This window comes from Phodopus roborovskii, unplaced genomic scaffold, assembly GCF_943737965.1.
Source record: "Phodopus roborovskii unplaced genomic scaffold, PHOROB, whole genome shotgun sequence".
NCBI classification, from domain to species: Eukaryota; Metazoa; Chordata; class Mammalia; order Rodentia; family Cricetidae; genus Phodopus; species Phodopus roborovskii.
In genome coordinates, this window is record NW_026126469.1 from 20,873,434 (window position 1) to 20,895,975 (window position 22,542).

The following is a 22,542-nucleotide window of genomic DNA, read 5'->3' on the forward strand; positions in this document are numbered from 1 at the left end:
TAAGCCCTGTGTGGAAGCCAGATGAAGACACCAAATATCTTTTTGTCTTCCTCTATTGCTCTCATCTTACTTTTTTTGAGAGAGGGTCTCTCATCAAATTTATTTTTAGCTAGGCTGGATAACAGGGAGCTCCAGAGATCTGCCTGTGTCTACCTTTCCCCTAACCTGAGCTCTGGGATTACAGTCACACATGGCCATTTCTAGCTTTTATGTAGATGCTGGGAATTGAAATCAGGTCCTCTGGCTTTTAAAGCAAGCTATTATTTACTGAACCATCTCCCCAGACCCCCATATACTGGCAGAATTCATATGCTCAAATAAAATCATATTCACAAGTATGGGAATCAGACTTTCAACACATTGTTTTGAAAGATATAATTTGTCTCACACTAGAAACATTAACAAGCACACTGCTCTCTTTCCACAATGTCAGAATTTACTGACTAACCAATTCATAAAGTTCAGTGGTTTCATTGGTAGCAATTTCCCAGAGACCCCTGCTTTCCTTGATAGCTCAGGCTGAGGCAAGCAGGTTCTTTTATTTGAATCCTAATGACTTCATATTAGTGCTTAGATTATTCATTATACGCCACACAGTAAATCTATCATCTGTCGGCACAGCCATGTCCACAGGCAACAGCAAGAGTCATGAATGAAGTCAGCACAGCTATTTGACACAGTTCCAGTATAGCTGAGCCAAATGCTACAATCACCACTGCCCTGTCCCTCATTTCGGTTTTGGTTTCTGTGTGCTGCATGCTTGGGGTGGGGGGTGGGGGTCCTACACTATAATTCATTTAATATCTTTTCCCAAGAAAATTACGTCCAAGTCTCTTTAGGAAAGTCCTGAACTTTTTATCCCTCTCACTTTTAGGGAGATAATCTTATCCAGCCCTATTCAGATCTCTTCCATATGCCCTGGAGATTGGGATAAACACAAAGATGCTAGAAACTTTCTTTATGAGGCCTTGACTCCAGGATCTTCTTGGTACATCTGCCCTTAAGCAAACTCAAACAGGGTAATTAAAACAATGTGAACTTAATGAGGACTGGCAACAGGTTAGAGGCCTCCTCTTACATTACACTCAGAGTTTGCTGAAGAAGTAACTCACTAAATAGGGGGATATGCCAGGTATGCCCCTAGAAATCAAAACTTCAATGATAGGCTAATTAATGAACAACACTTGGTACTCTGAGAACTGATAGTACACTATTCAAGGCGGGATGATTCACCTGAACCAGCTCTGATATTTTCTACTTACTTAACTCTTTGAAACCACAAGTGCTGCCAGTCTGGAAACAGGCTGTTACATATTAAGTATGCTTGCCCTAACAAAATAGTCTAAAAGATTCTTTGAAATAGGATTATGGGACTATGATAAAAGCGAAATCTGTTCTATCTCTACCTGTTAATTGTAACTGAATCTATGACCCTGGACATGTTATAGAAAATAACATATGCCCAGAGACAAAGTGATGTAATCTATACCTTTTTGAAAAAACCATGAGCCTGCTTTGTCTTTTGAATCTGTATAAAGAAGCAACATGATTGCTAGTCAGTCAGGCTGCAAGAAACCATCACGCCTGACTCCCTCCCTTCTTCCCTCATGGCTCCAGTCCTCTCAGGGCCAGCAACTGCTGGGGCTGGCTCCTGGCAATCTATTTATCATCTGTCTGTCAGTCAGTCTATATGTCAGTCTATCTGTAGGTTATAGAGTGACTACAAAAGGTTCAAGAATCTAGGAATGTGAAAGAGGGGAAGCCAGAGCTGGGAAACAGACAGAAATGCCACCAAGCCTATGGGCGATGAGCTATCCCAGCTTCCCAGCTGGAGGTCCCTGGAGAGGGTTCTACTGGAGAGTCAGTCTGCAGGGTCAGACTCCAGAGCTGAGCTTTGACCAATAACTTGCATCTGTTCTACATTTTTTTTTCTTTCTAACTCCAGTTTCAGAGAGGCATAGTGGTGCATACTTTAAACCCCAGCACTTGAGAGACAGAGGCAGATCTCTGTGATTTCTAGGCTAGCCTGATCTACACAGAGAGCCAGTCAGGGCTACCCAGTGAGGACCTGTCTCAATATATATCTTTTTTTTCCCCAATAAAGTTCAGATAACTAAATGGAAACACTGTCATCTGTTAACATGCTGAGTTTAGAAAAGCAGTAAGTAACTATTTCTTTAAGGCAGTTCAGGGTCCTATGAAGAAAATTCATTATAATACCACTTTAAAATGTGTAAAAAATGTAATAAATTTAACAACTTTACAGAAAAATTTATGAGTCTGTTGTCCTCAAACTATTTTGAAAAATTCCCTCCATTTGCTTTCCTCCCTGTGACCCATACGTATTCATAGTCCTTTTAAAGTATAGTCAGAGTACATGTTCAGCATCATTTGACCAAATATTGTCTATTTCTTATATCATTTTCATATTGATCATTTTAGGATGTCACTGGAGTATATCATTTTAATATACAGCAGTTACCTTCTATGATCTGTACCGTTAGAATCTTAGCTTTCCTCTAGCATTTTACTATCATAAAATAAACATTTTATGTGTCATTTTTGTTTTTTATTAAACATTTTTTCCTCAGGATAAATTCTATCCCTTGGTCAGGGGTTAGGCATATTTATTATTCTTTCAATAAAGTACTATTTTGCCCTTCAGAAAAACTGGATCAATTTACATTGCTTTCATTAATGCATGAACATATCTTCTCTCCCAAAGCCTTGCAGGCATGGATTTTCATAACTTCTGCAAAGTTTTCCTGATTCTTTTTTAGGTATAAAATTAAACTTCACAGTAGGTTTAATTTGCAGTTATTTCACCAACAAGACTGGCTGCATATAAAGTCATGGCTTACTGATGGTGCTTTTTTAATGAACTACCTTCCCATCATTTGTTTAATGTACAACCAGGGGCCAGCAAAACAGCTCAGTGTGTACAGACACTTGCTGCCAAACCCAGATTGACCTGAGTTTGATCCCAGAAATTCACCTGGTGGAAGGAGAGAACCAACTCCAGAAATTTGCCCTCTGACCTTCAAATATATGTCATGACATGATGGGCACACACACGCACACACACAGAGTAAATAAAAGCAAAAATGTACAACCTTGTGTTTTTAATAGCTTCAATAGAGTATATATTTTAGTTATTTAATTTTTGTCTCTGTGCAAACATTTTCTCCACCTTTTGAATTTTTGTTTTGTTTTTTGAGATGGGTTTTTTTCTGTATTGCTTTGGACCCTGTACTGGGACTCGTTCTGTAGACTGTAGGCTGGTCTCAACCTCACAGAGATTCACCTGCCTCTGCCTCCTGAGTGCTGGGATCAAAGGCATGCACCACCACCGCCCAGCCACCTTCTGAATTTTAAAGTCTTAGCTGAAATTATCTAAATAATAACAGTTTCAATCTTAAATTGATTTTATTATGTTAATGATGTCTGTGTGTGCACCGGTGTGCAAGTATGTGCACATAAATGCAGGTGTCCTCGGAGGATATAGGCCTTGGATTCTCTGGAGCTGGACTTACTAACAGATGACTGAGAACTGGTTGATTTGTGTTCTGAGAACTACATTCAGTTCTACAAGAGTTACATATGTGCTTAAACACCGAACCATCTTTCAAGCCCCAAAACTATCTTTAAAAAAAATAAAGTTTACTTATTTTTTTCATGTGTGGTGTGCCTGAGTATATGCACATGTGTACAGAAGCCTGGGAAAGTCAAGAGAAGATTTTGAATCTCCTTGAACTGAAGTTATGGGCAGCTGTGAGCTGCCACATGGGTGCTGGGAATTGAACCCAGGTCCTTAGCAACAACAAGGAAGTATTATTAACCCCTCAGCCATCTCCCCAGCCTCTTGGAACTGTCTTCTAAATTTTCTTTTCTATCAAGAGTCAAAAGGTGATTTCCTTGTCTGTTAGTCTTTCTTATGTGGGTTCATAACTTTGTTTTTATTTTTAAGGTATTTAATTCTTAATCTATCTGGGATTTGTTTTACAGAGAATGGCGGGAGGTATGAATTTTTTAATGTATTATTAATATTCCTACACATTTATACAACTCCAAGTTTCTTTCATAATCCCTTTGGAATATAGAATACTCTTTTGATACTCTTGCCCATTTACTTTTTGATACAAAAATTAAAATTACATTAATTCCGTCAAGTATTTCATTCTCAACTCCATAGTAAGCTGTGCTGAGTGGAGTGTGGGGTGGGCATGGTCCTGGCAAAGCTCAGTCTACATTGATTTCAGTGTCTCTACGGGAATTATGGCAGAATTCCTGTGGCTGCCTGGAGTTTTCAGAATTCCACAGATGTCAGCGTGGACTTTGTAGATCTCCCTCAGTCCTAAGCAGTAACCCCCCCCAGGCTCACACTTTCCTGGGATGAGTCAGCATAGTGACTGGAGTCAGCTGCTTCCAAGCATCTCTGGAGCTGGAATGTCACTGCTCTGATTCATGGTGACTAAGCTGCTCTCCTCCGCCTCAAAACTTCCAGCTCTGTTTTGTTTAGATTTGCTGGTGACTGGAGGTGAGGCTGCTCACTGGCTACAGCCGATCCATTCCACTGAAAAAGGGTTTCGTTCTACTTGAATGTTTTAATTTACCTTCTTTTTAAAACAACGTATGTTTTTAAATGATTTATTTATTCTTATTTTGTGTGCATTGGTGTTTTGGCTGCATGTATGTCTGTGTGACAGCAATCAGATCCCCTAAAACTGGAGTTACTGACAGCTGTGAGCTGCCATGTGGGTGCTGGGAATTGAACCCAGGTCCTCTGGAAAAGCAGCCAGTGCTCTTAACCACTAAGCCACCTGTCCGGTCCCAAACAACATATTTTTACTTTTATGTATGCAGGTGTTTTCCCTGCATATGTCTGTCCACCTTACACTTGCCCTAGCAGACTGGAAGAGGGCATCTGGTCCATTGAGACTGAAGTTATACACAGTAATGAGCAGTCATGTGGGTGCTGGGACTTGAACCCCAGTCTTCAGGAAGAGCAGCCAATGCTTTTAAGCTGAGAGCCATCGAACCAGCCAGTTTGTTTACCTTCTTATATTTTAGTTCTGAAAGTTCTTGTTTCTAGTTGATATATTTCTCAGACAAATCTTCCCTGAATTCTAAAACCCAGTCAAACACATCCCACTCTCTACTTCTCCTTTGAGGGCTGTAGAGATGGCTCAGAAGTTAAGAGCATCTTAAGAAGGATCAGGGTTCAATTCCCAGCATCACACGGTGGCTCACAACTGTCTGTAACTCCAGTTCTAGGGAACCCAACATTCTCACACAGATATTCATGCAGGCAAAACACCAATACGCATAAAGTAAAAATAAATAAAACATAGCCAAAACAGACTGGTGTTTTGTTCCATTATATGACCTGTCTAATGCCTTTCTCCCACGCTAGAAAAATAATTCCTTAGGGGAGGGCATGTACCATGCAGATAGGGATGGTGCTTGAATGAATGAATGAATGAATGAATGAATGGTATTTGGATTATTTAAAAGTTGTTTGGTTTTTAATTTTCCTCATGCATTTTAGATTGTGTCTTCTCAGGCAGGTGAGACTGGACTGACCCCAATCTCATTCTAAGCTCTGCCAATTGTCCTCTGGTCCCTTCAAATGTGCTGTGGCACCTGCTTACACAATACAAATGATAAATAAGTAAGTGTAGCAGAACTTTATTGTGCCTTGTATTTTAGTCCCTTGCCTCTGTTTGTTTTTATAAATTTAACCTGTTTTCATCATTTCTGTTCCCTTATGTGTTTAGTGATCATTGTCAATTTTATCACTTTTTTATTTAAAAACATACTCACATTTCATTGGTATGCTTCATTTTAACTTTTACCTCTCAGTCCCTCCTCTCTGTCTGTCTGGCATGCAGCAGTACTACCCTGGGAGGTGCATCAAGATCTACACTACCCCTAGCTGTCCAAGGGAAGTAGGACACCAAGAAAGTTGAAAGTGAAAACTCAGCTTTTCAAATATACATGTATAACTTATAGTTTTCACATGCAAGTTGCAGGGGATGCCTTTACAGACAGTACAGCTCTTACCACAAACTGAATGAGAGGTGAACTTATTCTGGAGCTAAATATGAATGACCATGGTCTAGAGACACAAATTTAGATTATTCCAAATACTGGGTTCCAATGTGATAACAGTTTATGAAGTTTTTAGGGTTGCAGAACAAAGAAAATCACAAATCAAGTGACTTTTAAAAAAACATGTTGGTAGCTCCAGTTTCAGGAGAATATTGCCCTCTTCTGGCCTTGGTTAGCAAAAGTATGCATGTTGTGCACAGACATTTAGCAAATAAAACACCCACACGTATAAGCAACAACAACAAAATCTCTAAATAAAAAATAAGGTATGGGCTGGAGAGACAGCTCAGTGGTTAAGAGCATGGACTGCCCTTTCAGAGGACCTGGGTTCAGTTCCCAGAACCCACCTGGCAGATTATGACCAGGTAAGAGTCTGCTGTAATTTCCATTTGCCCAGTGATCTGCCCAGAATCTGCCTAGAGAAATCCAAGGGCTGGGGTCTCTGGTCTAGAGCATACCTCATGGAATCAACAGGTGGCATCAGCTAAGTATGGTTGGTCCCCAGTTTGACGCAGCCCACACTGCCATTAGACTAGATTCGGTCCTGCTTCTCAGTTCAGCCTTGACCTGCCTCTTCCTGCCACCCACCACCGTGTGGACCACCGACCACCGTGTGACTGGGTTTGTTGACACCGTATCTAACTAGCTACAGTGGTTCTCTCTGCAGCATCATGAACTCTCCACATCCACCTGCTGTGAGGCCTCTTGGAACCATAACTTCTTTAATCACTTTGTAGCCACTCTGTAAACTATTCATAATTATGTAGGGTGTGATCTGAGAGGTAGACATTAAGACAGATGTGAAAGAACCTGGGACTGCAGACAGCCATGGCATGAGTAAACAGGACTACCTGTTTAATTGCAACCAATGAAACTGATACAGCTTGTGCATTTATTGTTATTCAATAAATTCTGGCAATATGGAAAGACAGACATATCTGTTTCTGACATACCACATCCATGATGATAGTAGTTAATTCCTAGAATCTTGAGACACAACAATAGTGAGTGATTGCTATCTCCCTTCCTTCCTTTCTCTTCCTCTCTTTCTCTCTTCCTCTCTCTCTTCCTCTCTCTCTCTTCCTTTCTCTCTTCCTCTCTCTCTTCCTCTCTTTCTCTCTTCCTCTCTCTCTCTTTCTTCCTCTCTCTCTCTCAAGGCAGAGTCTTTTTTTGTAGGGCTGGCTGTCCTGGAACTCATTGTGTGGCTCTATAGACCAGGCTGGCCTTGAACTCACAGAGATCTGCCTGCCTCCGCCTCCCGAATGGTAGGATTAAAGGCATGAGTCACCACTGCCCAGCTCCCCAGATGTTTTTAATGCCATACAGTGACTATAGATATATAACTTAATTGCTATCTATTATCAGCAGATGATAGAATTTCAGCATTAAAAAATCCTTTTAGGAACTTGCTTTTTCCTTTCTCCCTTTGTTTTAAATGAAATCATATGTTTCATATGATATGCTGATCATGATTTTTTTCCCTTCTCTCAACTCCTCTAAGATCCTCCCCACCTCCCTACCTACCCAACTTTATGTCCCTCTCTCTCAAAAACAGAAAAATCATGAAAAATAAAAAACGAAAATCAAAACAAACAAGCAAAAGATCAATGGGGGGGATCAATTCTATCTCAGAAACTAAGTCCTCACAACAATAGAGGCTTCTAACCCGGGCAAAGACACCCAAGAGGGAGTCAGTTCTTTCCTTCTGCCATAGTGGTTCCGGGTACTGAACTCAGGCATGGCAACAAGTACTGTTATTGGCTGGGCTCTCTCGTCCATCCATTTTTTAAATTTCATAAGTCAACTTAAATTCTTGATGGGCGGGATCCAGTGGTCCACAATTTACACTCAGTGCTCAGGAGGCAGAGGCTCCCTGCTTTCTGCTCCCTCATCCTCTACGATGAGAACTGGACCCCTCTGCCATGCCTTCCCCACTGTGACCGTCCTAAGTCTCTGTGTCAGTGAATAAGTAACTCCTTCCTCCTTTAAGTTGCTTCTGTCAGGCTTTCAGTCTCGTGGATATCAGCGTAACTAACTCAGCATTGATGTGCTAGTTTATAGCTACAAGAGGCACTGAGGATCCACAGCAATCAGCAAAGAAATGAGGCAGTTGACTAGGACTTCCAGCTCACTCCCTCCCTGCTTTGTCCGTTTTCCTATCCACTTTCTGCCCGTTTGCTGGTGCCGTTTCCGGGTGTTGTACTTAGGGCTTCTATTGCTGTGAAGAAACAACGCCGACCATAAAGCAAGCTGGGGTTTGATCAGCTTACACTTTTTCACATTGCTATTCCTCACTGAGGGAAGTCAGCACAGGAACTCAAACAGGGCAGGATCCTGGTTGCCTGAGCTGATGGAGAGACCATGGAGGAGTGCTGCCTATAGGCTTGTTTCCCAAGGCTTACTCAACCTGCTTTCTTTCTTTCTTTCTTTTTTACATTTTTAAATTAATTTAGTTTTTACATCCCAATCCCAGTTCCCCCTCCCTCCTCTCCTCTCATTCCCCCCACACACACTCATCTGCTCTACAGAGAGGGCAAGGCCTCCTCTAGGAAGTCTACTAAGACTGTCCCATCATCTCCTTGGAGCAGGACCACGGCACCCTTCTACCCCCACACCCCTGTGCTTGGCTGGGCAAAGTATCCCTCCATATAGAATGGGCTACACTAAGTCAGTTTGTGCATTAGTGTTAGATCTTGGACCCACCACCAGTGGCTTCATATATTGTCCCAGCCACACAATTGTCATCTATATTAAGGGAGTCTAGTTTGGTCTTATTCAAGTTCCCCATTTGTCAGACCTGAGTCAGTGACCTCTCCCTAGCTTGGGTCAGCTGATTCTGTGGGTTTCCCTGTCATAGCCTTGACTCCTTTGTTAATATTATCAACCCCCCCCCCATTTTGACTGTACTCTAGGAGCTTGGCCCATTGGTTAGTTGTGGATTTCTGCATCTGCTTCCATCTGTTTCAGAAGAGGGTTCTAGCTCCCCTGGGGTTGTGGATTGCAGGCTGGGTATCTTTTCCTTTATGTCAGGTATCCATTTATGAGTGAGTACATACTGTAATTGTCTTTCTGGGTCTGGATTACCTCACTCAGGATGTTTTTTCCTAGTTCTGTCTATTTGCCTGCAAATTTTAGGGTGTTATTTGTTACCACTGAGTAGCACTCCACTGCGTAAATGTACCACATTTCCTTTATCCATTCTTCAGTTGAGGGGCATCTAGGTTGTTTCCAAGATCTGGCTACTATGAATAATGTTGCTATGAACATAATTGAGCATCAGCTTGCTTTCTTATAGATCCCAAGATCAGCAGCCCAGGGATGGCACCTCCCACAATGTGCTGGGCTCTCCCCCATTGACCACTAATTGAGAAAATGGCTTACAGTTGGATATCAAAGAGGCATTTCCTTAGCTGAGGCTCCTTCCTCTCTGTTGACTCTAGCTTGTGTCAAGTTGACACACAAAACCAGCCAGTACACCAGGCATAAATCTGTTTCAGAAAAAAATAATCAGATAATAGAAAGGCATGTTTCCTTATTGCTATACTTTACTATGTGTCATGGGAAGTTGTTTTTAAAGTCCTGAAACTGACAGAAAATTATAAACCCAGGGAGAAGTCACATCTAAATATTTTATAAATGATAGTAGGCAGCCGCATGATTTCCAAATGAGTGTTATTTTCAGTCCGGGACTGTGCCTGAGAGGCAGGAGCTGTCATGAGATGGCCCTTTTCTTCATACTGTCATAGAATATATTTAGCAACTCGTATTGAAAGATGTCAGCTTTAACTACTTTACATGCTGAAGAGGAATGTTCCCAGTGAGTTCTATTACAGTACTGTTCACTTTACGAGCAATGAGCATTTTTAGCAACATTTCCTAAAAGCAAAACATTTTTCTCTACATGACAAAGAGAAGCTGAAAGTGTCAGCTGCTCTTGACGATGATGATGGGCTTTGGCACAGGCTGCCGGGGCAAATCCAAAGTATCAGGCTGCATGCATCTGAACCTGTTTGTGCTGCTTCCTAGATGTGATGGTTTGGAGAAGAATGAATGGCCCCTATCGGCTCATATATTTGAATGTGGGTCCTCAGCTGCTAGAACTATTTGGGAAAAATGAGAAGGTGCGGCCATGTTGGAGGAGGTGAGTCATAGGTTTCAAAGCTCACTCTTTTCCCCAATATTTCTCCCTGCCTCCTGTAATTTCTCTCAGCTACTGCTTCAGCTCCATGAATGTCTGCCTGTTGCCATACTCTCCACCATGACAGTCATGGACTCTAACCATCTGGAACCCTGAACACCATGTTAGTTGCTTTCTTCTATTTGTTTCTTTGGTCGTGGTGTTTTGTCACAGCAATAGGAAAGTAAAGAGGTCACTACTTACCCAAAGTTCTCCTTAATTACTCAAGTTCCTCATCTTGAAAATGGGGAAACAAGAAACAAGTTAAAGCCACAAACAGGATTTGAAAATGGTATGATTATAGTGGCTAATTTGGGTTGTCAACTTGACATGCCTAGAAAAGGAAGCTTCAACTAAAGAATTCTCTCCATCAGAGAGATTCATGCCTATGGGCATGTCTATGGGCTATTTTCTTCCTTCCTTCCTTCCTTTCATTCTTTATTTCTTCCTTTCTTTTTGTTGTTGGTTTTTTTGTTTTTATTTATTTGTTTGTTTATTTTGGCTTTTCAAAACAGGGTTTCTCTGTGTAGCTTTAGAGCCTATCCTGGCACTTGCTTTATAGATCAGGCTTTCCTTGAACTCATATAGATCCACTTACCCCTGCCTCCCACGTGCTGGGATTAAAGGTGTGTGCCACCACTGCTTGGCTTGTGATATATATATATATATATATATATATATATATATATATATATATATATATTGATTGCTACTTAATATAAGAAGGTCTAGCCCACTGGGTTTATTGCTGACTGTAGGGTCTGGGAATGCAAAGAGTGAAACGGCAGGCCAGGCCACTGGCAACATTTGGACACTACAATTGAGGAAGTGAAATTAGGGCAAAGGAAGCAAATGCATGCCCTGGAGAAAATAGGGGTTCCAAGTTTCACTCCGAGGCACACATGCTAAAGGCCCAGCCCAGCTAAGTGCTGGTGGGAGGAATAGAACCTGTAAGAGGCAGAGCTTATGGGGAGTCATTGCAGGGTATGGTCTCAGAGGGGATGCAGAGATCTTTGTCTCATGGGTATGATCTCAGAAGGGGTGCTGAGACCCTTGTCTCTTCTATCTAGCACTTCCTGGCCCCCAAGGAACAGTTTTCCTTCATCACACACTTCTGCTAGATTTGCTCCACAGGCCAAAGCAACAGTATCAACTGATTAAAGACTGAATGAAACCTTCAAAGCCTGGTGACACAAAAACCTGCATTTGTGAGACAATTGGTCTCAGGTGTTCGTTATAGAAACAGAAGATGACTAGCCTAGTATTGAACATGTAAAGACATCACAAGAGCAGAAAATAAAGAAGAAAGTGGGTGGAAGAGGCCTGGGTTCTGTCACTCACTACCAGACTCCGGGTACACACAACCCTGGCTCCACTTAGAGTAAGTCCAAATGAATGTAGCTAATTCGGGATGTTGAAGCCATGAAACAGCAAGCCTCTTCCTGTTACTAACAGGGAAGTAGAAGTGTGCACATGATCATTCTTTTCTCCAGGCATCAATTGTTATTTTGTACTCAATCCACCTTATATAACTGGTGCTTCCTATCTGTGCAGCTAAAAATGAAAAGGAAGTAAGTACACAATGCATCAGTTACTGGAAGCTGCACCTGGATTTCTGAGCAATACAAACAGCTGACAGCACAGAGAACTGTGAGGCCAGCCTCTCTCAGCTTTCGGTTCCTGACCAGTTGAACTTTCTTTTAATTAGGATTACTTTCGTTATCTGTAGTGGAATTATAAATTTATTGGAATTACTCACAGGAGCTTGAGTGAAGGGTTTTTTATACTCACAATCAAATGCATCACAGGAAAGCACCACCCCACCATGGATGATGACCCCCCAAAGCTGGGTGACTCCCACCCCCACTCTCCAGACTCTTTCATTCAGTTAAGATATTGTTAAGCCTGGCAGTGGTGGTGCACACCTTTAAACCCAGCACTCAGGAGGCAGAGGCAGGCAGATCTCTGTGAGTCTGAGGATAGGCAGGGCTACACAGAGAAACTCTGTCTCAAAAACAAAACAACAAAAACCCACCAAATATATTATTATATTGCTCAATATTTGGAGTGCTGTTTAAATGTATTTCTGCCTTAAGTTATTTGATCTTTAAAACAAACCAATGAGTAGGTCTTCTCCATTTCATGGATTCACTGGATCTCAGAGGCAGGGTGGCCAAGTATCTCTAGCTTGAACTCTGGCAATCAGTACCCAGAGCAATAGAGCCACTGTTCTACTGTCCCAGGAGAGCAATGTGTGCCATTCACCTGAATTTTTCAGGAAGGCAAATGCAATCCAACCCTCCTCTGGAGGCTGGATAACAGTCTGACCGCAGCTCCGAAGTGCTGTCCGATTGGTGAAACAGAAGCTGAGTCTCTTTTTGAACAGAAACGCTTTTTGAGCCAGGTGGTGGTGGTATGTGCCTTTAATCTCAGTGCTTGGGAGGCAGAGACAGGTGGATCTCTGTGAGTTCAAAGCCAGCCTGGTCTACAAAGTGAATTCCAGGACAGCCAGAACTACGTAGAGAGATCATGCCTTGGAGGAAAAGAGAGAGAATGAGAATAAAAGAAAAATGGAAATTTTTTTAACAATTTGAAGCTTTTTGCACTCTATTATTATATTAAAAAGAGTAAAAATGTGCAATACAGGATTTCATGAGAGCCCTTCATTCTTCACCCTAGCAATTGTTAGGCAAATGTTAAATAAAGAATGCATGTGTTAGAAGACAGTTATTACAAAGTTGTCAAAATATTTTAAAAGCTGAAAACCAGAAAAGGTGAAGAGTTCAGATGCTAACAAGGACCGTGAACCTCAAAACTGCAATAAAATTGGCCATTTTGTCTGAGTCATTTGATTCTGCCTACACAGATGTAATCAGGGAAATCAGCACAGTGAATATTCAGTCAAGTTTATGTTTCACCACGTTGGTCAAAGTGTAATGACATCTGGGTTGAGTACATGAAAACAAGGACTCTGTACTTTGACATCCTGGCCGGGAGTTGACTCCACCAGCTTCTTCCAATGTGGGACTCAGTTCCTCATGAGTCATGCACAGAACAACAGAGTGCTTCCTGCTCAGGGATGTTTGACCAACAGAGACAATGGATCAAAGGGGCCTAGCATGCACAAAGTTTGAGCAAATGTTATTTATTTTATCACTGTGAAAGGGGGCGCACACACACACACACACACACACACACACACACGCACACACACACACACACACTGGCCATCCAAGGAACAGAAATCCACTTGCCTCTGCCTGCCTAGTGTTGGAATGAGATATATGTACCACCATGCCCTGCAAGTATCCATATATCTTGGATTATGTGGGTGAGCTCTTTAAACTTTTTTTTTCCTTTTTGCTTTCTTTGTCTGGTCTCTGTCTTTGCTGAGGTGCAAACCTTCCTTAAACATTAATCCTTCTCTACAAAAGAGGCTTGAGAGACAGAAGACGACGACACTGGGGCAGCAGACCATGTTCTGTTCTACAAGGCATGCAGGGATGTGGGTGATGTGGGAGAGGGCAGGACTCACAGCTCAGTGCAGACCTGCTCTCACACCATTTCCTGTCTAGCTCACCTCATCTCACCAGGCCTGGTGCTCTACATCTGGAATCTCTCAGTGAACTAACCCCCCTTAAAGAAAAGAGTTTTCTGCATAGGAAAGGGCAGGGCACTTAGGACTGATGCTGGTGATGCAGGATGTCATCCAACCCTACCTTCATCTTCATACTGGTCTCCAGCCCTCCCAGGTCCCTGTGGCCTCCAAGTCCTATGTCTTTGGTAGTGACAATTTCTGTACTGTTTTTCACTCAGTTACCCCAACTGGCTAGCTGGTTCTCATCTTGTAAAGTACGTTATCTTTTGTTCATTGTTATTTTCCTTCCAAGTCCCCCGTTTACTTTGCTTGTTGCCTTATTGTAATTTCAGAAGGGTAAGACAGAAATAAATGCCTATGTTCAATTTTTCATTTACTGAGAGGTCAGTAAATTGGATAGATATGCTACAGACTCACTTCTGTACGTTCCACAATATTTTGCAGTTGAGAAAGTATTAAAACTTCTATTTGTGCTTTATCTCACCCTTTAATTTAAAATTAAATGTTTTACGATACACACCATATATTGATGTAGGAGTAAACAATAGATCCAGGTTGTGGGGGTTCAAAAGCATCAGTGGGGGTAGTCAAATATCTTAGGGAAAAATCAAGAAAAATGGATTGAGTTTTGTTTCTTGTTCAGTATCATGTACAGAAGAGCAAAAGGAGATGAAATGTAAATACCAACTATAAAAAAATTCTTTGGGATTTCCACTTGACTGTCTAGTGAATGCATTTAAAAATGTAAATGGCCACAGTGTTAAAATGGAAACAGTAAATGGCCACAGTGTTAAGTGGAAATATTACTCCAATTCCTCAGCTATCCAATAGTGATATGAACCCCTATGAACTAACAAGGTTTCCCCTCACCTCAGAGACTTAGCTAAAGGATTGGGGTTTAATCTAGGAATGTTCTTGTTGAGTCTCAATGCTGAGACTTAATTTACTTTGTAGGTATTGCTCAAGGGAAGCCTAGTGGAGAGTTAGGTAGCCCTTCTAGTCAACAACTAATGCTAGGAAAGACCTGGGCAACCCAAAAGACCTATTCTACTTTAGTATCATGAATAATCATCTTATTTTCTTGGCAGTAAGAAAAATCAAATACCTTTTTGTGACTACTGTTAAGATATTTCTTGTCTTTTGGACCCCAATATCTGTGGTCTCCTATATCAGATGTGCTAAGGAAAGAGTGGGTTTGCAGATGGGTGAGGGAGGGGCAAAACCTTCAGCCTACTTGGCTGGTAGGCACTGTCGTGGTTTGAATGAAAATGGCCCCTATAGGCCTACTGGGAGTGGTACTGTTAAGAGGTGTGGCCTTGTTGTGTGTGTCACTGGGGGCGGGCTTTGAGGGTTCAGAAGCTCCAGCCAGGCCCAGTGTCACTCTCTTCCTGCTGCCCACTGACCCAGATGTAGAAGAACTCTCAGCTACCTCTCCTGCACCATGTCTGCCTGTGTGCTGCCATGCTTCCTGCCCTGATGATACTGGACTACAGCTCTGGACTGTGAGCCAGCCCCAATTAAGTGTTTTTCTTTTATAAGAGTTGGCATTGCCATGGTGTCTTTTCACAGCATTAGGACACTGACTAAGATAGCCACCATATGGGATTGGCTAACAGAAAAGCCATGGGTTCCATTTCCTTGTCCAACCAAAGCCTCCTGAATGCATCACTAAAATTCACATTGGAAACCTCTACAATTAAATTTTTGTTTTGGAATGAGAAGGGGGCTTTTTGTTATTTATTTATTTATTTATTTATTTATTTATTTATTATCGTATTAGTGATGAAACTGAGCAAGGGTGACAGAATAGAATTAAACATAATTTCATGTGATTGATCCATTTTAAGTATCATGAAAATTGTGTTGATAGTTTTTCCTCAATATGTCTTTGAGCAAAAAAGGCATGTCTCCACATATTTTATAGCCACTAGGGGATAAAAAGAAGAAAAGTTTTAGGGTAAATAGTTTTTAACTATTATTCTTTGTTGCCTCCACAGGTAAGTTCACTCACAAATCATCTCATGTAACCTTTGAATTGTGTTTGATAACCTCTGGGAAGATGACACTTCCAACTGCAACTAAGCTGAGTGGTGACCCCAGCCCTCAGGAGGCAGAGGCAAGAGGATCTTTGAGTTCATGGTCAGCCTGGTCTACATAGAGAAACCCTGTCTTGAAACAAGCAATCACTTAAGTTTTTCTGGTTCAGCTGAGCATGGTAGCACACATCTCTAATCCCAGCACTTGAAAGCAGAGACAGTGGGTCTCCATATATTCTGGGCCAGCACAGGGTACACAGTGAGACACTGTTTCAAACAACAAAAAAATTACTTTTTGTTTGTTTGTTTGTTTGTTGAGACAATGTTTTTCTGTAGACCAGACTGGCCTCTAACTCACAGAAACACGCCTACCTCTGCTTCCCGAGTGCTGGGATTAAAGGCATGCACCACCACTGCCTGGCTCTACTTAATTACTTAATTAATCTCTGGTTTACATTTCTGCCTATCCCTTTTTCTTTCTGCTAGGTTTTTCAAGATACAGTTTCTCTGGTTGGGATCAAAGGCATGTACCACCCACCCAGAACAAGAGTTTATTTTTAACTTGTCATTATTATTATCAATATATTAATAGTACAGAGTATGGCTTCCACTGTGACATTTTTATACACATATAAAACATTTATCATATTTACAACCTCCATTACCTCCTTTTATTGCTCCTCCATTTCCCTTTCTACACACAGGCAGTTCCCTTTCTCACCCCTATATTTCCCATATAAGAGAAGACATGTAATGTTCATCTTTCTGACCTTGAGATGGTGATCACCACACCTGGCTTCTTTTTGTTTTCTTGATGATCAATATTCTGATTAGTATGGGATGGAATCTTGATTTAGTTTATATATATATAAAATCTGTTTTAAATTTATGTATTTGTTAATATATATGGATGTTTTGCCTGCATGGATGTCTGTGCATTATGTGAGTCACTGATGCCTGCTGAGCCAGCCCAGAAGAGGGTTCTAGATTTCCCTGGAACTGTAGTTACAACTAGTAGTGAACCATTATGGGAGTGCTGGGAATCAAACCCAGGTCCCTGGGAAGAGTGGCAAGTCCTCCTAACCACTATGCCATCTCTCCAGTACCTCAATGAGTTTCTAAAAAAATTAAAAAAAAAAAAACAACCAAAAACCAAAAAAACACAAACAAACAAAACAACTTGAACTTGGGTGGTTAGAGAGGTGGGCATGGATCTGAGGGGTGTTGGTAGGGGTGGATATATTATATATAATATATACACAATAGGGAGGTAGCAGATGACTCAGAACATACAGTAATTGTTTCACATGAACAATTTGGTTGGTTTGATCCCTGAAAGCCGTACAAAGGTGGAAAAGAGAACTGCCACCACAAAGTTGTCCTCTGACCTCCACATGCCTGCATGTACACAGAGATCATTTATGAAACGGTAATAATAAGGAAACATTTTTAGTGGAGGTTGGCAAAAGCATCTCAATTGTATCACAGTGGTATCTGAAGTGGACCATCATAGGTAGAAAACAATAGCTGTAATCTTGAAGCCTTTACTATGTGCCAGGGGCTGTGATCTATACTAATCATTTAAAGTCCCACAACAGTCTTGATACTATCCCTATGTGTTTTTGTAGATAAGGATCTTGAAATGTTTGAAGACTATTGACCAGAGGTTGCTCAGTAGTGAGATGGTATTTATTTGAACCCTGCCAGAGCTGACTTTACAGTTGGTCTGTTGAACCAACTAAGCCTCCTCCTACAGTGAGAAATACATTAACTACAATGTTATACCATCCATTTTTTTTTTTTTTTTGGTCTGATTGTATTCTCCAAACACACTCATAAAACTCAGTTGCAGCCCTCACAATCACCAGTAACCATGACAATTATCTTTCTCACTGCAAATTAAGTAATTACAATTCCAGCTTCATAAAGCAAGTCTCTTTGGCTTGATTTGTATGAGTCAGATCAACCCTGGGTAAAAAGATAGATTTAGCAGCTCAACCTGCTGATCTCAGGACAAGATCATGAGCCCACATTCCAAGGTAGTGCAAGGACTCTGCTCTTCAGAGAACACAGGGAAAAGAGCCTCTCTGCTACATCAAAAGGAGAGACTGTTTGCAGCAGCTCATAATCAGAAAGCCTCCGAATTTCTCAGTAGGTTTGGCTTTCCCATTAGTCTTGAATGTGTGCCGTCCAAACAGACAAAGGTAAATCTCAAGGTTACACAGTGGGATTCTGAAGAATCACTGGAAATGGTGATTTTCAGCTACAGCTACATAAAAGAATCTCTTGGAATGCGCTTTCAAAAGCTGCTGTATCCCACACCATGCAACAACAACAACAAACCCCCCAGACCCATATGCATAAAATAAAAAATAATAAAATTTAAAAGTTAAAAAGACAGGTATTGTCTTAGGGTTTCTATTGCTGTGAAGAGACACCATTGTAGCCTAGCTCTTTCTCTGTTCTGCCAGCCAGCTTCCAAATAACGACACAGAGACTTCCTATTGATTATGAAAGCTTGACCTTATCTTCTGCTTGTCCACTAGCTCTTATAACTTAATTTAACCTGTTTCTATTCATCTATGCTTTGCCTTGGGGATTTTTACCTTTCTTTCATTCTGTGTGTCTGGCTTTCCTGCTTCTTCCATCTCTATCTGTCTGTCTGGCCCCTGGTGTCTCCCTGTCCCAAACACAACTAATATATACATAAAAATAATATAACATTTGAAATTAATAAACAACAAAACCCAGGAAGCTGAGCTAGCTGCTGCTCAGCAGGTAGAGTGCTATGCTAGAATTCATGAAACCCTGAGTACAGTTTCAGCCTAGATAAACCAGGCCTGGTGCTGCTTGTCTGCAACCCTCAGTTACACAGCCAAGTTCAAGCACCAGCATGAAACCCATCTAAAAATAACAAAGGTCTGGACCGCTGAGATGGCTCAACTGATGACCTTTGACAAAGCACCTGCTTCCAAGCCTAATGACTTGGATTCAGTCCCTGGGACCTGCATGGTAGAAGAAAAACCAAGTCGTGTAAGTTATCCTCTGACCTTTACACATGCACATGCCCCTGTACACGCATATACACATAAGTAAAATAAAATGTAAGTTAAGGCAAAAATAAATACCCACATAAGAAGGATATGAGACCATATTAAAGACACATTTAATTTCATTGGCCAGAAAGATCTCTAACGAATACCCTCTGCTTTTGCATCAGTGTTATAATGCTAACTGTCTCTGAGCGACATAAGAAAAAAGACCCTATGTAGACTAGGCTGGCTGGAACTCACAGACATCCTCCTACCTCTGGCTCCCTAGGGCTGGAGTCAAAGATGTGTATTGCCCCGTCCAATGAGGAAAAGCTTTTTTTTTTTTAAAAAAACCCTTACTTTATTTTATGTGTATGTGTGAGTGCCTGTACACATGTGTGTTCACATCATTCATGCACGTCTGGTGCCCATGGATACCAGAAGAGATGACCTAGCCTATGTGGCTGTTGGGAATTGAATCCCTGTCTTCTGCAAGAACAAGTATTCCTATCCACTAAGATATCTCTCGAGCCTTGAAGAAAAATAGCTTTAAATCACCTTAGCTGTTTCTTTAGACTGTCTTTGAAGTCCACAACATCATCAGAAGAGACTTCGTTAGTTTTTTTGACCCAGAATGTCCCAGACAGTGAAGTCTTCAATGACTGACAAGTCAGTCAGGTTCTTCCTTGTTGAAGCTGTCCATGTTTTCTCTATGAACCTATGGAAAACTAAGAGAAAACATTAAAGATGTTTCTAGCTTATCACAAAAACAAACTGCCAGGAATTCTAAATCTTGTCTCCTGGGAGCAGCAGTGGCTTTTATAACTGTACATGTGCACAGGGGCTATCTGTAAACAAAGGGGACTTGCTATACCTCAGATAGAAAGAAGCTTTACCCTACTCAGAAGGGTTAGAGTATGTCCAACCCACCTAGGGGCTAAACATCTGCAGAGACTGGTTAGAGCATCCCCTTGTCATGTTCTGAGACTATTGAGGATGGGTGGCTCAATAGTAAAACATTGTGTGCCTTGTCAGCTGGTTAATGCTAACCCTGCAAGAATGCCTCCTGGGAAGAGACTGAGGGGAAGCCATCCAGGCACTCACTGGGAAATGGACTTCATGGAGGTAAAGCCTGCCAATTAGTTTTTATAGACTTTTTTCAGGATGGGTAGAGACTTACCCTACCAAGAAGGAGACCTCAACCATGGTGACTAAGAAACTACTGTTGCCCAGGTAAGTCAGGGACTGGCCAAGAAGGTGGGGGTTAATTGAAAGTTACATTGTGCATACAGACCAAAAAGCTCAGGGCAGGTAAACAGAACAAAAGAGACCCTCACTAAATTGACCACAGAGACTGGCATTAATGATTGAATAGCTCTCCTAACCTTTGTGCTTTTCAGGGTTAGAAACACCCCTGGACTGTTTGGGCTGACCCCCTATAATTGGCTCTATGGGAGGGGGCCCTCCACTGATAAAAATTGCCTCTGTACATGGTGCTAATGTGCTGTTTTCCAAGCCTTTGTTTGCTAGGCTTAAGGTGTTCAAATGGGTGAGACAGCGAACATGGAAGCAGCTCCAGGAAGGTTACTCGGCTGAAAGAGATCTGAAAGTTCCACATCACTTCCAAGTTGGAGGAGATTCAGTCTACGTTAGATGTCACCACACAGCAACTTTGGGACTTGATGAAAGGGGCCCACTTTGTAGCTGTTCCAGAATATGTCCTCTTCCCCTGGACCCACCCCATGCCACTCAAAGGTTATGGGACCCAGAAACAGCCTCTTACAGCTGCTCATTTTTATTTGTTGCTCACTGCTACTTTTGTTAGGGAGCGAATGAATGGGGTCCAAATTATTGCCTTTTAGTCCTCTCAGTTCTAAGATTAGAACTATTAACAAGAGAAAAAGTGGGGAATGGAAGGATGGAAAAATTTAGCTTAATTTTCCCTAGACTCTGCCCCCTAGCAGTGAGTAGGAAAAAGGTCATTCTTGACTGTTCCCACTTTGATCTCTATAAGGGAGTAAGGGAGCTTATTTAGCATTGTTATTATTAGTGGTAGTAAGCATTGTTATTATTATTATTAGTAGTAGTAGTTAGCATTATTATTACTACTAGTATTAGTTACTGACAACACCTGTGAGTGAATGAGAACAGGAAATGAGCTGTGCCACACTACCCAAAAGCCCTAGCGAAAGCAGACTTCCTGGGCAAAGAGCAGGCTTGGATAGTTCAAATTGATTGGTCCACACTGGATGCTATGAGATAATTGGTTTGTGATGCGCGGGCTTTGTTGTAACCCTATAAAAGCTGTCTGAACCCTGTACCAAGGGTTCCCAGTCCTTTACCCCTCGTGGAGTATGGCTGTGGACCCCAGTGCACTGGAATATAAAAGACCTCATGCTTTTGCATCAAGACCGCTTCTCGTGAGTGATTTGGGGGGGGGGGCGCCTTTCCTGAGTAGGGGCGTGAGGGTCCATGCCCTCCGCGGGTCTTTCATATGCAGGTGACATATTGTAAGGGTGTCCTAGAGACCAGAAGAGGGTAGCAGATTCCCTGGTGTTGGAGTTACAGGTGATTGTGAGCCACCAAGCTCTTAGCCACAGAGCATCAATCTAGCCCTATATCCAGTTGACTTTAACCTATGATCAAGCTTACAAAGCACTGCTTAGGGCATCAGGAGGCTACCAAAGACCACCTCAAAAAAGAGATTAGATCAGTGGTGTTCTCTCAAAATGTAGTGTATATGAAGCCCATTTTTAATATTTTTTGATTATTTTTATAAGTATTACCTGCCATGTATGTATGTTCACCATGTGTGTGCCTGGTGCCCATGGAGATCAGAAGAAGGTATCAGGGCCTTTAATTCCCAGGATTCAGGAGGCAGAGGCAGGCAGATGTCTGAGTTCAAGTCCAGCCTTGGTCTACAAAGAAGAGCGTGTCAGATCTCCTGGAACTGGACTCACTGACATATCTGAATCACCATGTAGGCACTAAAAATCAAATGGTCCTTTACAAGAGCACCAGGTACTCTTAACTGCTGAGCTACCTCTCTGACCTCGAGAAGCCCATTTTCTTTATCCATTCACCCAGCGATGGGCACCTAGGTTGGCTTTGGTGACCTGTGCTACAGTGGATGTCGGTGTGCAGGGACCTGGAGATCATCGTGTTCATCAAAATAAGTTGAACTCAGAAAGACAAATCAAATACTGCATGTCAGAGGGTGGCATGAGGACCAGAGAGGACTAATGCTAAATACTAATACTAGTAGTAATAATAATGCTAACTACTACTACTACTAATAATAATAATAACAATGCTTACTACCACTAATAATAACAATGCTAAATAAACTCCCTTACTCCCTTATAGAGATCAAAGTGGGAACAGCTCCAAACCAGTGAGATAAGAATAAGAAAGTTTTAGAGAAACCCTGTCTCAGGGCAACCAAAAGGGAAGTCCACAGAAAAAAAAAAGTTAAATAGTATTTTGATTTTCCTCCTAACTTCCATCTTGATGTTATTTTTGGTTTTTTAGCGTTTTTACCTTTGGAGAGGAGATCGCCCCTATCTGCTGCTAGTGCTCAGTAAGCAA

At 41.6% G+C, this 22,542-nt stretch overlaps 1 protein-coding gene across 1 annotated transcript in view; it reads right to left on the reverse strand.

Annotated features, from left to right (window-relative positions):
* Nucleotides 1-22,542, reverse strand: part of Dtx3l (deltex E3 ubiquitin ligase 3L) — a 795,722-nt gene that overhangs the window by 761,272 nt on the left and 11,908 nt on the right. The window lies entirely within an intron of this gene.